Source organism: Mustela nivalis (assembly GCF_964662115.1).
Source record: "Mustela nivalis genome assembly, chromosome: Y".
NCBI classification, from domain to species: Eukaryota; Metazoa; Chordata; class Mammalia; order Carnivora; family Mustelidae; genus Mustela; species Mustela nivalis.
In genome coordinates this window covers 31,283,882-31,296,871 of record NC_139041.1, presented here as the reverse complement: position 1 = coordinate 31,296,871, position 12,990 = coordinate 31,283,882, and the positions used below count along the sequence as shown (strand labels likewise).

At 38.3% G+C, this 12,990-nt stretch overlaps 1 protein-coding gene across 1 annotated transcript in view; it reads right to left on the bottom strand.

The window, feature by feature from the left end:
* LOC309856939 (uncharacterized protein) overlaps positions 1 to 12,990 on the bottom strand; it is a gene marked incomplete at its 3' end in the record, with an annotated part of 342,932 nt that overhangs the window by 306,436 nt on the left and 23,506 nt on the right. The window lies entirely within an intron of this gene.

The window sequence follows — 12,990 nt, the reverse complement described above, 5'->3', positions numbered from 1 at the left end:
CTGAGGATGGTATTCCATAAAATTGTTTCTGTTCAACAAAAGAACACCAAGACTCAGCTGCGAATGCCAGGCTAGCTCCCTCCCAGCTGCCAGTGGGTGCTTTGCTCTTTCTCGATAATAACACTGCCCAACCACACCTAAGGGGAGGCCTGGTCTCCTGCTCCCTAAATCCACAAGGAGTTTGCTTTGACTGGCTGCCAATAATCCATCCTCCCTGCTGCTTCCAAACAAAACAGTCACTTCAAGACCTATGTCACTCAAAGATTTAAATTAACCTTAATTCAATTCTCCCCTTCTGACAGTGTATTTCTCTCCTCGCTCCATCTCCGGAGCTCCGGAGGGACTCATGTGAAGAGAGGCACGTATTCAAGATTTTCACAGTGGGCAGCACTAACCCATCAGGTGGGATGCCAGGTAGGTCTTGGGGGTTCCCTGCTTTGCCTGACTCTAACTCTTAGGTGTTTGGATTTTAGGGAGTATAACATAAGCAGAGAACAGACCAGGATCAGGTCTGAAGTAGGGAGGGCCCTTGGGAGCTGAGAGCAATGGTTATGACCAACTCCTCCGGAGACGTTTCAAACTGTGAAGTCTGTTCTGGTACCTAAAACCAAGCATTAGCATCGCCCTTTCTTAGAGGTAAACAACATTCACCTTTGAGACTTTCTGGCATCAAGAACGACAGAAAAGATTTTATTTATTTCTATTTTGTTAAAGAATGAGCCCATTCAAGTAGGCATTCTTTACAATATGTTTGTCTTTCTGTATTATTCTTCCCGATATGGTTGGCTTAAGTGTTTTAAAGAACGAAGATGACAATGAAATATTTACAGATGTGTTTTAAAGATCTCTTTCCCCTATAAAGATATATTTGACTTTTTTTTTTAAGATGTATGTGGGGCGCCTGAGTGGCTCAATGGGTTAAGCCTCTGCCTTCGGCTCAGGTCATGATCTCAGGGTCCTGGGATCGAGCCCATCAGGCTCTCTGCTCAGTGGGGAGCCTGCTTCCTCCTCTCTCTCTGCCTGCCTCTCTGCCTACTTGTGATCTCTCTCTGTCAAATAAATAAATAAAATATTTAAAAAAGAAAAAAGATGTATATGATACCTCCAGTCACGACTAAACGCAGAGCAAATTCAGACATATTTACTATCTTGGAGATAACTAAATTGGCTATTGGTTAATTTAGTCAAAGGACTTTTTAAAAAATGCAGTCATTTCAACAACAACAAAAGAGCAATCCGATAGCAGCCAAGTCAATTGCACATGGGAATGTTACTGGTTAAGATCTTCTGCCACAGTAGGAATTCCAACTATCCGGACACTGACCAACCAACCCCTACGAATCTTACTCTTTTTGGCAGAAAATGCAATTTTTTTTAAACTAGTATTAGCTATTGGTTATTTTGTTTGATTTTTAAATTTTAAAATCATTATTGCCCAAACTATTTCTTAAATATTAACTGAGGTTGAGCAATTATTAAGTTAAGAAAGTTCTTTTTTTAAGATCATTTTTACCAATGAGTTCATGCCAACAGAATTAAAGTTCATTAGCTTACACATCAGACTATGGGGTAAAGGATTTCTGTCACTTATGCTGCCATAGCCTTCTGAAGCATTAAGAATTTTTGCTAAAGAATTCTTTACTCTTATTCTAAAAGACTTTAGAACTTACAGAAGATTCACAAGAAGTCTACAAGGTATTTCCATATACCCTGAGAAAATTCACCAACTAAAAACATTTTGCCCATTTGCTTATTATCTGTGTGTTTTCTGAATCATCTGTTTGAAAGTAACTTGCTAACACATCTCTTGCCCCTAAACACTTCAGAGTATGTTCCCTGAGAAGAGCATGATTATCAGACTGAAGATATTTAATACTAAATTTAATACTAAATTTATAAATAATAAATACTAATATATACTAATTACTTATATATTATATATTATATAAGTAATATACTAACATATATTATATATAATATATACAATATATATTAATATAATACTAATAAATACTAATATATAAATACTAATAATAAATACTAAATTTATAAATTTAATACTAAATATATTATTATTTAGATTATATATATATTGGGAAATTTGCTGGAATTTGCTGAAAAATATATATTGGGAAAATCGCTGAAATTTAAATATATATATAAGATATATCTAATTAATTAATCTATTAATAATATATCTATTAATATATCTGTGATTATTGTTAATATACCTATTAATAATCTATTAATATTGTATATCTAATAATATATTAATAATTAATGTATATATTTAGATTTCAACAATTTTCCCAATAATATTCAGTATGGAAATTTTCCCTCAGACTCATTGTGTTTACTACTTGTGTTTACTTTTCATGTCTGTTTTCTTTTACTTGAATGACATCGTCATTTTCCAAAAGTGCAGGATAGTTGTTTTTTAGGTTCCTCTCAGCCTCTCAGGGTCAGCTTGATGCTTCCTCATGACTAGATTAAATGCCTTTTTTTGGCAGAAATGTCAAAGAAGTAAAGCTGTGCCCTTCTCAGGGCATGACATCGGGAGCGACGTGATACTTTGTCCCACTGTTGGTGGTAATAAAAATGAGAATTTTCTTTTAATCAAATGTATTAATGTTGCTTTTCACCCATACTGTGAAAACAGATACTTACTGACTTTATAGAAGAAGAGTGACTTGCATGTCATGACTCATTCCTTAAGATCTACATCTCTATCACATTTCTTTTCTACTTCCCTAGAACAAGTTGGTTCTGCCCATTTATCTTCATTCCCCTTGAAGAGAATGGGAAAGAATAAACAGACTGACACAGACTGTTGTCAGTGTGGTGATGACCACAACCAATAACGGGTCTACAAAAATATCCAGCTCGTTCAACTTTCCATAAGAAAGCCTGCCTGGGTCCAACATGCCAAAAGCAATTGGGCTTGGAGGATATTTTTAGAAATTGGTTATTTTAGCTTGTTTCTGAGAGGAGACTGGCCGCCACAATGGAATACACATTAAACAATGCATTAACGACCTCAAATTTAGAGCCAGCTGCACTAAAAAAGGAAAACAAAATCCTGCCCATAGATAGTCATTTTGCAAAGACCAACAAGAAATTCATGGGACCGCGGAGTCATGTGGTTCTACTCTCCAACCACTATGTGGCAAAGCTGAACATAAAACCTCTCCCCAAGATTTTTTATACCTATTTTATACCCATATTTATACCCTAAATATCTCCCAGAAAGGAATTTTCAGAGCTTCGATTAGAAATTGCTTCCAGAGTCTGGGGATAGTTCTAGACATGAGAATATAATTTGGGGTACCTGAAATCTCTCCCTTCATATTTTTTTCTTGTCTCAACCTGTGAAAAAGTAAGAACAATTAGTCATTCTTAAAAAACACGAGGGTGGGAACCCATGGTGGGGGAGTGGGCAAGGGGCCAGAGAGGAGAGCCCAAACCACTGAGTTTTTAATTGGAGAAATTTCCTTTAATCCCTACAAAATTCTCACTACAAACCTCTGAATTCTCTATTATAACCTTAATGAAAACAGGATAATGTCTTTCCCACTGCTGTCCTCCTGGATCCCAACAGTGCTAGATACATTGTACTTTTTTATTAATAAATGTTGAGTGAATACACCAATAAATAAAAGTCTTATTTTGCATTCTAGCCATAGTATTTGCGGTCATTCACATTATAATTTTGTCATACTATATTAACATACTCATCTTTCCCTCTTGTCAATACATTATTCATTCTATCATCATTTATTATGTCATCTATAGATGATATGAAACACACTATCTACACAGTATGGAATTTAATATGTGAATGGAAAACAGAAATAATCAAATGATTGGCTCTGAATTGTAGATCAGTATTCTGATATTCTAGTCAGCTTCTGTGAAGTAAGAAGCAAACACAAACTTTCAGCGGCGGGCGATAATAAGCATTTACTAGCTCACAAGTCTTTGGGTTGGTTGGAAGGTGTCTCTGCTGATTTCAGCTGTGCATGTTTGTAAGTCTGGTAGCCAGCAAGTTTGTCTTTCAAGTCTCATTACATCATGTCTGCTAAGATTCTACTGCTCAAAGCAAGTGATGGGCTGGACCCAATACCAGTAGCATGGGCAAGTATGTTGCCCACCGTGAAAGCAAAGGGAGGGAATGAATACCTCTAGAAAATAATCTAACTTTAACACCCTAGCAAGACAATCTGGCTCCTGGTTTGTTTCCCACTTGTGAACTACAGAATTAAACTTTGATCTTTCCCAAATATTATATCCTCTCTAACCTCCAGCCTCTTACACATGCTGGCCCTCTGCTTAGAATAATCTCCCACTCTTCCCTCTTATGCCATAAGCCCAACTCTATCATTTGCCAGGCTAACACTTACTCATTCTTCCAAACTATTTTATTCTAGAAGCATCTCTAGATACCAGAATCCAAGAAAGCTGCCAACCCCAGATCTTTCCAAATATCTTTCCATATCCTCATGTACCCTATGCTTCCCCCATGGAACCTACCACACATTACAAAATTGCCATTTCTTTCTCTTCTCACATGACCAACTTTGTGAGGGCAGATTCCATAGTTTTTATTAATCTTTGTGCCCCCAGTCCGTAGATTAGCAGCTGACATACAGCAAACATTGAGCAGGTGTTTGTTGGATGAATATTCTGGATATAATTACTCACCCTTTGTGAAACATGAACACTGACCATACTCTACAAACATATACTACCCACTGACATTTTCTCTTTATTCACTTTTTTCTTATTATAGTTAAAAAAAATAAAAATAATTTTAAGCTCTACTTCTGGAGATCTACAAGTTCAAACACATGAGTTCGGATTGAATCTGAGCAATTTGCCCCATTTATCTGTAGGTAATCTGACGTCCACTGGAATTTTCATAACACAAAAAAATGAACTATTTGGAGCAAAACTATACTACATTGTAGTTTAAGCCCTCTGTGGGTGAGACTATATATTTTTCTATTTATATGTAATATGTATTTTTCTATATATATAATAATACATATTTTTCTATTTCTATTTCTACTTAAAATATCCTGGGGCACCCACAGGTGCAACTAACTCTTGATCTGGGCTCAAGTCATGATCTCGGGGTCACAGGATCAAACCCCATGTCAGGCTCTATGCTCAGTAGGGAGTCTACTTGAAACTGTCTCTCTCTCCCTCTGTCCCTCCCCCCCGTCAAATAAATCAATCTCCTGGGAAAAAATTATTCTTATTACAGGGGGAGATTGACCACTCCAAATTGGAACTCAGTTTTATTCAAGCAAGTAACTTTCTTCCTTCTAAAGCCATCCCTAACAAAACCCCTACAACAAAATATCTCTCGATAACTGAATCCTTAAATAAATCTTTGTAGCAAATCAATGACTGCCTGCTAATACAAATATACTGTATGTTTGTCTTTCACGGTTCTTTGTAAAAATATGAGCTTCTCAGGCAAATTTACAGGCTTCTAGACTACACATGAAGGGTCTGTCTGTTTAGCATCATTGCTGAAAATAATCACTTCATCATAAATCCATTCATCAAAACTAAACCAATTTCATCTCTCTGCTAGAATGTATCCATTTCCCCAATACATTATGGTAAGTTCAATGAACATTAAATTCACAATGACAGTGATTCTCAGATTGAACATTTGGCAGTAAATTCTCCAAAGTGTTTACTTAGACTTACAATATGATGACCCAGAACACTTTGAAAGGGACCGTTAAGAGGATTTCAACAATCCACTGTGTCCTCCAATCAATAACTAATTCATCGCTACCAAATGGCTTCTTCAGCACAGAGCCACAAAAGAATCAATGGAATGGAATGTCTATTGCAGTGTCTCCATTAATTTGCTTAGCTCTGTAGAAAACTGTGAGAGGCTGGAAGAAATCATCAATGACTTCTAACAAGCACAACTGAAGATAACTTATTGTGTTGCCTATGACAATTTTTGTAGCTTTAGTTCTAATTTGATGATATCTGGAGACATTCTGGTTGGCAAATCATGGCGGGGCAACGCTACTGGTATCTAGTGGGTAGTGGTCAGGGATGCGGCTTAACTTCCTACAGTGAAAGCACAGGACCCTACTCACCCCCCCCGCCCCCCCACACACACACGTGCAACAACGATTATCCAGTCTATATGTTAACAGTGCTAAGACTGAGAAGATTTACCTTACTAACAGGCGTAAATTCTAGAACTGCAGAGCTGTGGAACTATGTTACCCCATATGGCAGCCACATGACTGCTGAACCCCTGAAATACGGCATTTCCAAATTGAGATGTGCTGTAAGTGAAAAATACATTCCAGATTTCAGAAAGAAAGAAGAATATCCTACTACTTTTACAATGATGAGATACTGAAATGAAAATATTCTGGTTATATCAGGCTAAATAAAATACAATATTAAAATTAATTTCACTTCTTTCTTTTCACTTTGAAAAATGTCTCTCAGAAAATGTAAAATTGGGGCGCGTGAGTGGCTCAGTGGGTTTAAGGCCTCTGCCTTCAGCTCAGGTCATGATTCCAGTGTCCTGGAATCGAGCCCCGCATCGGGCTCTCTGCTCTATGGGGAGCCTGCTTCCTCCTCTCTCTGCCTGCCTCTCTGCCTACTTGTGATCGCTGTTTGTCAAATAAATAAATAAAATCTTTAAAAAAAAAAGAAAATGTAAAATTATGTGTGTGGCTCTTGTTACATCTTTTTTTGGACAGCACTAGGCTAGGAATTCCTTCTGTGTCCTTGATGACACACTGTCTCTACCCATGAAATGTGCATTTTAGTAAGTGGGCTCTCAAAGTAAATTTGAATACAAAAAGCACCCAGTTGCTATGTGTTTACATAAAAAGAATATAAGTGCCAAGATACTCAATTAAATCAGAGATACATGGGCAGCAAGATATAGCCTCTTTATTTATATTGATTTACAAAACTGGTCCGAGATGAAAAAACAGTCATTGGGCTGTATTTTTTTTTTTCTTTATGCCCAAATGGTTAGAATAATTCAGTAGCAAAATGTCCCACAGGTCAGACTTCAGGGAAGATGGCAGAGTAAGAGGATCCTAAGCTAAATTCATCCCATGGACACAGCTAGATTACACCCACATCAGGATAAATAACCCAGAAAATGCCCCAAAGACCAGCAGAACGAACTCCACAACTATATGTAGAAAGGCCACACTGAAGAGGGCAGTAGGTAGAGATGTGGTGGTGAGCTAACCCCCACAGGTCAGCCACCTGAGAAGGGAGCCACGGGCATGGAGAGGAGTGAGAAAGACCAACACACCACAGAGCCCGCAAGGTGAAGAGGAATTCCCATAGCATTTGGCTTTGAAAATTAGAGGAGCCAAATTTTGTGAGTTCTTCAACCAGCAGGACTTCAGCCTGGAATTTAAAAAATGAGCAGGCTCAGCTCTAGGAAGCTGAGTCCCTGTTCTTACATCCCCCTCCTGCAGCAGCCCAGCATGGACCTTACCCCTCATTCTCCTGTCCCCTCCAGCATAGCCATGGCCGGAGCCAATCCAAAGCAGCACCTCAAGCCTGGCAGTGTGTAAGCAGCCCAACAGGGGCTAGCACCACTCCAATGTGACCCCTGCCCCCAGCAAGAAGGGAATATAACCAACCACACACACTAGTCCAACTGCAACCCCAGCAGTGGGCTAGGGGAAGCCACTGGTCTGATTACGATCCTTGCCCACCAACAAAAGCTTCTCAGGGGACAGCACAGAGAAAGCACCAGTACTACTGCATCTCTGATAAACACATGGTGTGACTCAGTTCAAGCTCACAGTGGCCCCAGACTAACCCACTAAATAACACAAGGACCAAACCCTGCCCACAAAAGGCAAAGAGAGCCACCGCAGACAACTGGACTGAAAGTAAATGCGGCTCAGCCACAATAGTAGGACATGTGCTACAGACACAGGAGACACCTCAGACACGCCAGGCTCTGGTGAACAGGGGACACTGAACTGAAGGACACTATAGGAGCTCTTCTTCATAAAGCCACTTCTCCCAAGAGCTGGAGACACACCAGACTTTCTTAACACAGAAGAACAAACACAGAGCTAGACAAAATAAAGAGACAAAGGAACATGTCCCAAATGAAAGAACAAAACAAAATCACAGCCAGACAACTAAATGAAATGAAGGTAAGTAAAAACAACCATAAAACAAGTAACACAATTAGTACACACCTCTCAGTAGTTACTCTGAATATAAATGGACTAAACACTCTAATCAAAAGACATAGGGTGAGCGAACGGATAAAAACGCAAGACCCATCTAATGCTGCCTGTAAGAGATTCATTTCAGACCTAAAGACACCTGCAAATCCAAAGTGAAGGGATGAAAAAGCATTTATCATGCAAAGGGAAGTGGTAAGGAAGCTTGGATAGCAATACTTAAATCAGACAGAAGAGACTTTAAAACAAAGACTGTAAAAAGAGACAAAGTAAGACACTTTTAATCATAAAGGTAACAGTCCAACAAGAGGATTTAACAATAGTAAATATTTCTGCACCTAACATGGGAACACTCAGATACATAAAGCAACTATTAAAACTAGTATAGTAATATAATAATAGTAGGAGACCTTAACACCCCACTCAAATCAATGGACAGATCATCCAAACAGAAAATCAACAAGGAAACGATGGCTTTGAATGACACATTGGACCACATGGATCTTACAGGTATATTCAGAACATCCCATCCAAAACCAGCAAAACACACATTCTTTTCAAGTGCACATGGGACATTCTCTAGAACAGATCACATATTAGCCCACAAAATAAGTCTCAAAAAATAAAAAAGATTAAAGTCATACAATGCATCTTTTCTGACCATAACACTATAGAACTAGAAATCATCCACAAGAAGAAAAATCTGGAAAGAGCATAAATGCATGGAGGTTAAATAACATACTACCAAGCAATGAATGGGATCAACAAATAAATCAAAGAGGAAATTAAAAAATACATGGAGACAAATGAAAATGAAAACACAAAAGTCCAAAGTCTTTGGGATGCAGCCCAAGCAGTTCTAAGACCAAACTTCATATCAATACAGATCCTCCTCAAGAAGCAAGAAAAACTGCAAATAAACAAAATAACCTTATACCTAAAATAGCTAGAAAAAGAATAACAAGCAAAACCCATATCAGTAGAAGGTAGGAAATAAAAATGGAGCAGAAATGAATGAAACAGAAACTAAAGAACAACTGAAAAGATTAATAAAACCAGGACACTGTTCTTTGAAAAAATCAACAAAACTCATACACTTTGGTCAGACTGAATGTAATAGATAAAAAAAAAAAAAAAAAGAGAGGGAGAGAGAGAATGAGGACCCAGATAAACTATATCAGAAATAAAAGAGGAGAAATAACAACTGACACTACAGAAATACAGCAGATTATCAGAGAATATTATGAAAAATTACATGCCAACAAATTGGACAAACTAGAAGAAATGGATAAATTCCTAGAACCTATAACTTCCCAAAACTGAATCAGGAAGAAATAGAAAATCTGAACAAACCAATTACCAGCAATGGAATCATGTCACTAACAGAACACTCACAACAAACAAAACTCCAGAACCAAATGGCTTCACTGGTAAATTCTACCAAACATTTAAAGAAGAGTTAATACCTATCCTTCTCTAACTATTCCAAAAAACAGAAGAGAAAGGAAAGCTTCCAAATTCATTCTATGAGACTAGCATTACCCTGATACCAAAATCAGATAAAGACCCATTAGAAAAAAGAGAACTATAAGCCAAAGTCCCTAATGAATATAGACACAAAAATCCTCAACAAAAGATTAGCAAACCAAATCCAACAATACTTTAAAAAAAATCATTCACCATGATCAAGTGAGATTTATTCCTGGAGCATAAGGTTTGCTCAATATTTGCAAATCGTTCAACATAATAGATTACATCAACAAGGTAAAGGATAAAAACCATATGATTATTTCAATAGACGCAGAAAAAGCATTTGACGAAAGTACATATATTTATGATAAAAACCTTCACCAAAGTAAGTTTAGAGGGAACATACCTCATCATAATACAGGCCAATTATGAAAACCCACATCTAACATCCTACACAATGGTGAAAAGCTGAAAGCTTTCCACTAGGATCAGGAACAAGACAAGGATGTCCATTCTCACCACTTTCATTCAACATAGTACTAGAAGTCTAGCCATAGCAATCAGACAACAAAAACAAATGAAAGGCATCGAAATTGGTAAGGAAGAAGTAAAACTTTCACTATTTATAGAAGACATGATGCTACATATATGAAACACTTAAAGACTCCACCAAAAAACTTCTGTAAATAATAAACTAATTCAATAACGATGCAAGATACAAAATCAATATACAGAAATCCACTGCATTTCTTTGCACATAATAATGAAGTAGCAGAAGGAGAAATTAAGAAAACAATCCCATTTACAATGTCACCAAAAAGAATAAAATACCTAGTAATAAGCTTAATCAAGATGAAAGACCTGTACTCTGAAAACTATTAACACACTGCTGAAAGAAACTGAAGACAACAAAAAAAAATGGAAAGATAGTCCATGCTCATGAATTGGAAGAACAAATAGTGTTAAAATGTCCATATACCCAAAGCAATCTACAGATTCAGTGCAATTCCTATCAAAATACCAACAGCATTTTTCCAGAACTAGAGCAAATAATCTTAAAATTTGTACAGAACAACAAAAGCCCCCTCATATACAAAATAATCTTGAAAAAGGAGAATAAAACTGGAGGCATCACAATCCCAGATTTCAAGATATACTACACAAAGCTGTCGCCATCAATACAGTATAGTACTAGCACAAAAACAGATACATAGATCTATAGAACTCAATAGAAAACCCAGAAATAAACCCACAAGCATATGGCCAATTACTCTTCAACAAAGCAGGAAAGAATATGCAATGGGGAAAAAAAATCTCTTCAACAAATGGTGTTGGGGAAACTGGGCAGCTACAGGCATAAGAATGAAACTGGACCACTTTCTCACGCCATACACAAAAATAATCTCAAAATGGATTGAAGACCTAAATGTGAGACTCAAAACATAAAAATCCTGGACAACAACACAGGAAGTAATTTCTCTGACACTGGTCAAAGTAAGAGTTTTCTAGGTATGTTTCTTGAGGGAAGGGAAATAAAAGCAGAAATAAACTTGGGAGTACATCAGAATAAGAGCTTCTGCACAGCAAAGAACACAATCAACACAACTAAAAGGCAACCTACTGAAGAGGTAAGATATTTGCAAAAGACACATGTGATAGTTAGTATCCAGGATATATGAAGAACTGATACAATTCAATACCCCCAAAAAACAATGATCCAATTCAAAATGGGCAGAAGACATGAACAGACATTTCTCCAAAGAAGACATCCAGATGGCCAAGAGACACATGAAAAGATGCTCAACATCACTCATCATCAGGGAAATGCAAATCAAAACCACAATGAGATACCATCTTGCATCTATCAGAATGGCTAAAATGAAAAACACAAGAAACAACAGGGGTTGGCGAGGATGCGGAGAAAGGGGAACTCTCTTGCACTGCTGGTGGGAATGCAATCTGGTGTGGCCACTCTGGGGAACAGCTTGGAGGTTTTTCGAAAACCTAAAAATAGAACTACCATAGAATGCAGTAATTCCACTACTGGGTCAAAAGTTTCAAAAACTAGGAGGTAAGCAAACACTTTGACAGCAGACAAATATTTCTGAGAGGAAAGCCAACAGCCAGCTCACTTAAAATTAGACCAATCGGTTAAACTGTCAGTCATGAGACCGGCAACCTTCTATAGGTAATACCACAGGCACAGTGCTCTAGGGTAGAATCCACAGTTCCCGTCTTAAGAATCCACCCCAAAACACAGTCCAAACAGATGGAAACATTAAGGAACAGGTCAGGACAGTGAAGGAGGATACTCGGAAGAGTTCCAAGGGAAACACCGTCACCATGGAGGGTAGGGCTTGCATGCAGAAGTAAAGGCACTATTTGGCCAACAGCATTGAGAGAACCATGTTGTGGAGGAGACACCAGAAAAGCGGAGTGAGCCGCAGCTCCCAGCGGAGACCGGGATGGGGTGCGTGACTGGGACGGTAACAAGACCTGCCCGCCTATGGCTGTGCAGTAATTTTGGGAAGAGCTTGGCAGTGAGATGAACCTCTTTGTCTTAACAAGCTGGAAGAGGATTTAGAACTTTACTCTCCAGGCAGTGGGGAGCCAGGGAATGCTATGGGGGGGGGGGGGTCAGAAGAGCAACAGGGCACACATGCGCATGGGACAGACTGCAGAGGGAAGCCACCAGGCGGATGTGTAATCAGCACACAATGTGCAATGCTGTTCCCATGGTGTCTTCCATTGCAGTCCTACAACTGACAGCCCACAAGTGTGACCTTCTCACCACACCCCTACCAACACTGGGTATCTCTTGTCTTTCCGACAACAGCCTTCTAACAGGTGTCAAAAGCTTTCATAAAGGAAATAACAGGTAATGGGTTTCACATACTTACCTTGAACTTCAATGAATGGCTATTTCCCCCTGGTTTCTGAAAGGAGGTTGTCACATAACACCATCCGCTCATCCCAGCACCAGGGACAAGAGACTTCATTATTGGTCCATTATTTATCATTGAAAAAACACTAAGCAGGTCTGGAGTGCCTGGGTGGCTCAGTCAGTTAAGTGTCTGCCTTTGGCTCAGGTCATGATCTCAGGGTGTATAGATGGAGCCCCACATCTGGCGCCCTGAGAGCAGAGAGCCTGCTTCTCCCTCCCCTCCTTACTCATGCTCACTCACTCACACTCTCTTTCAAATAAATTAAATTAAATTAAATCTTTTTTAAAAAACAACACTAAGCAAAGGTATACACTTAGCATTTTAAAGTTAAGTATGCTAGCTGTGGTGCCTAAGAA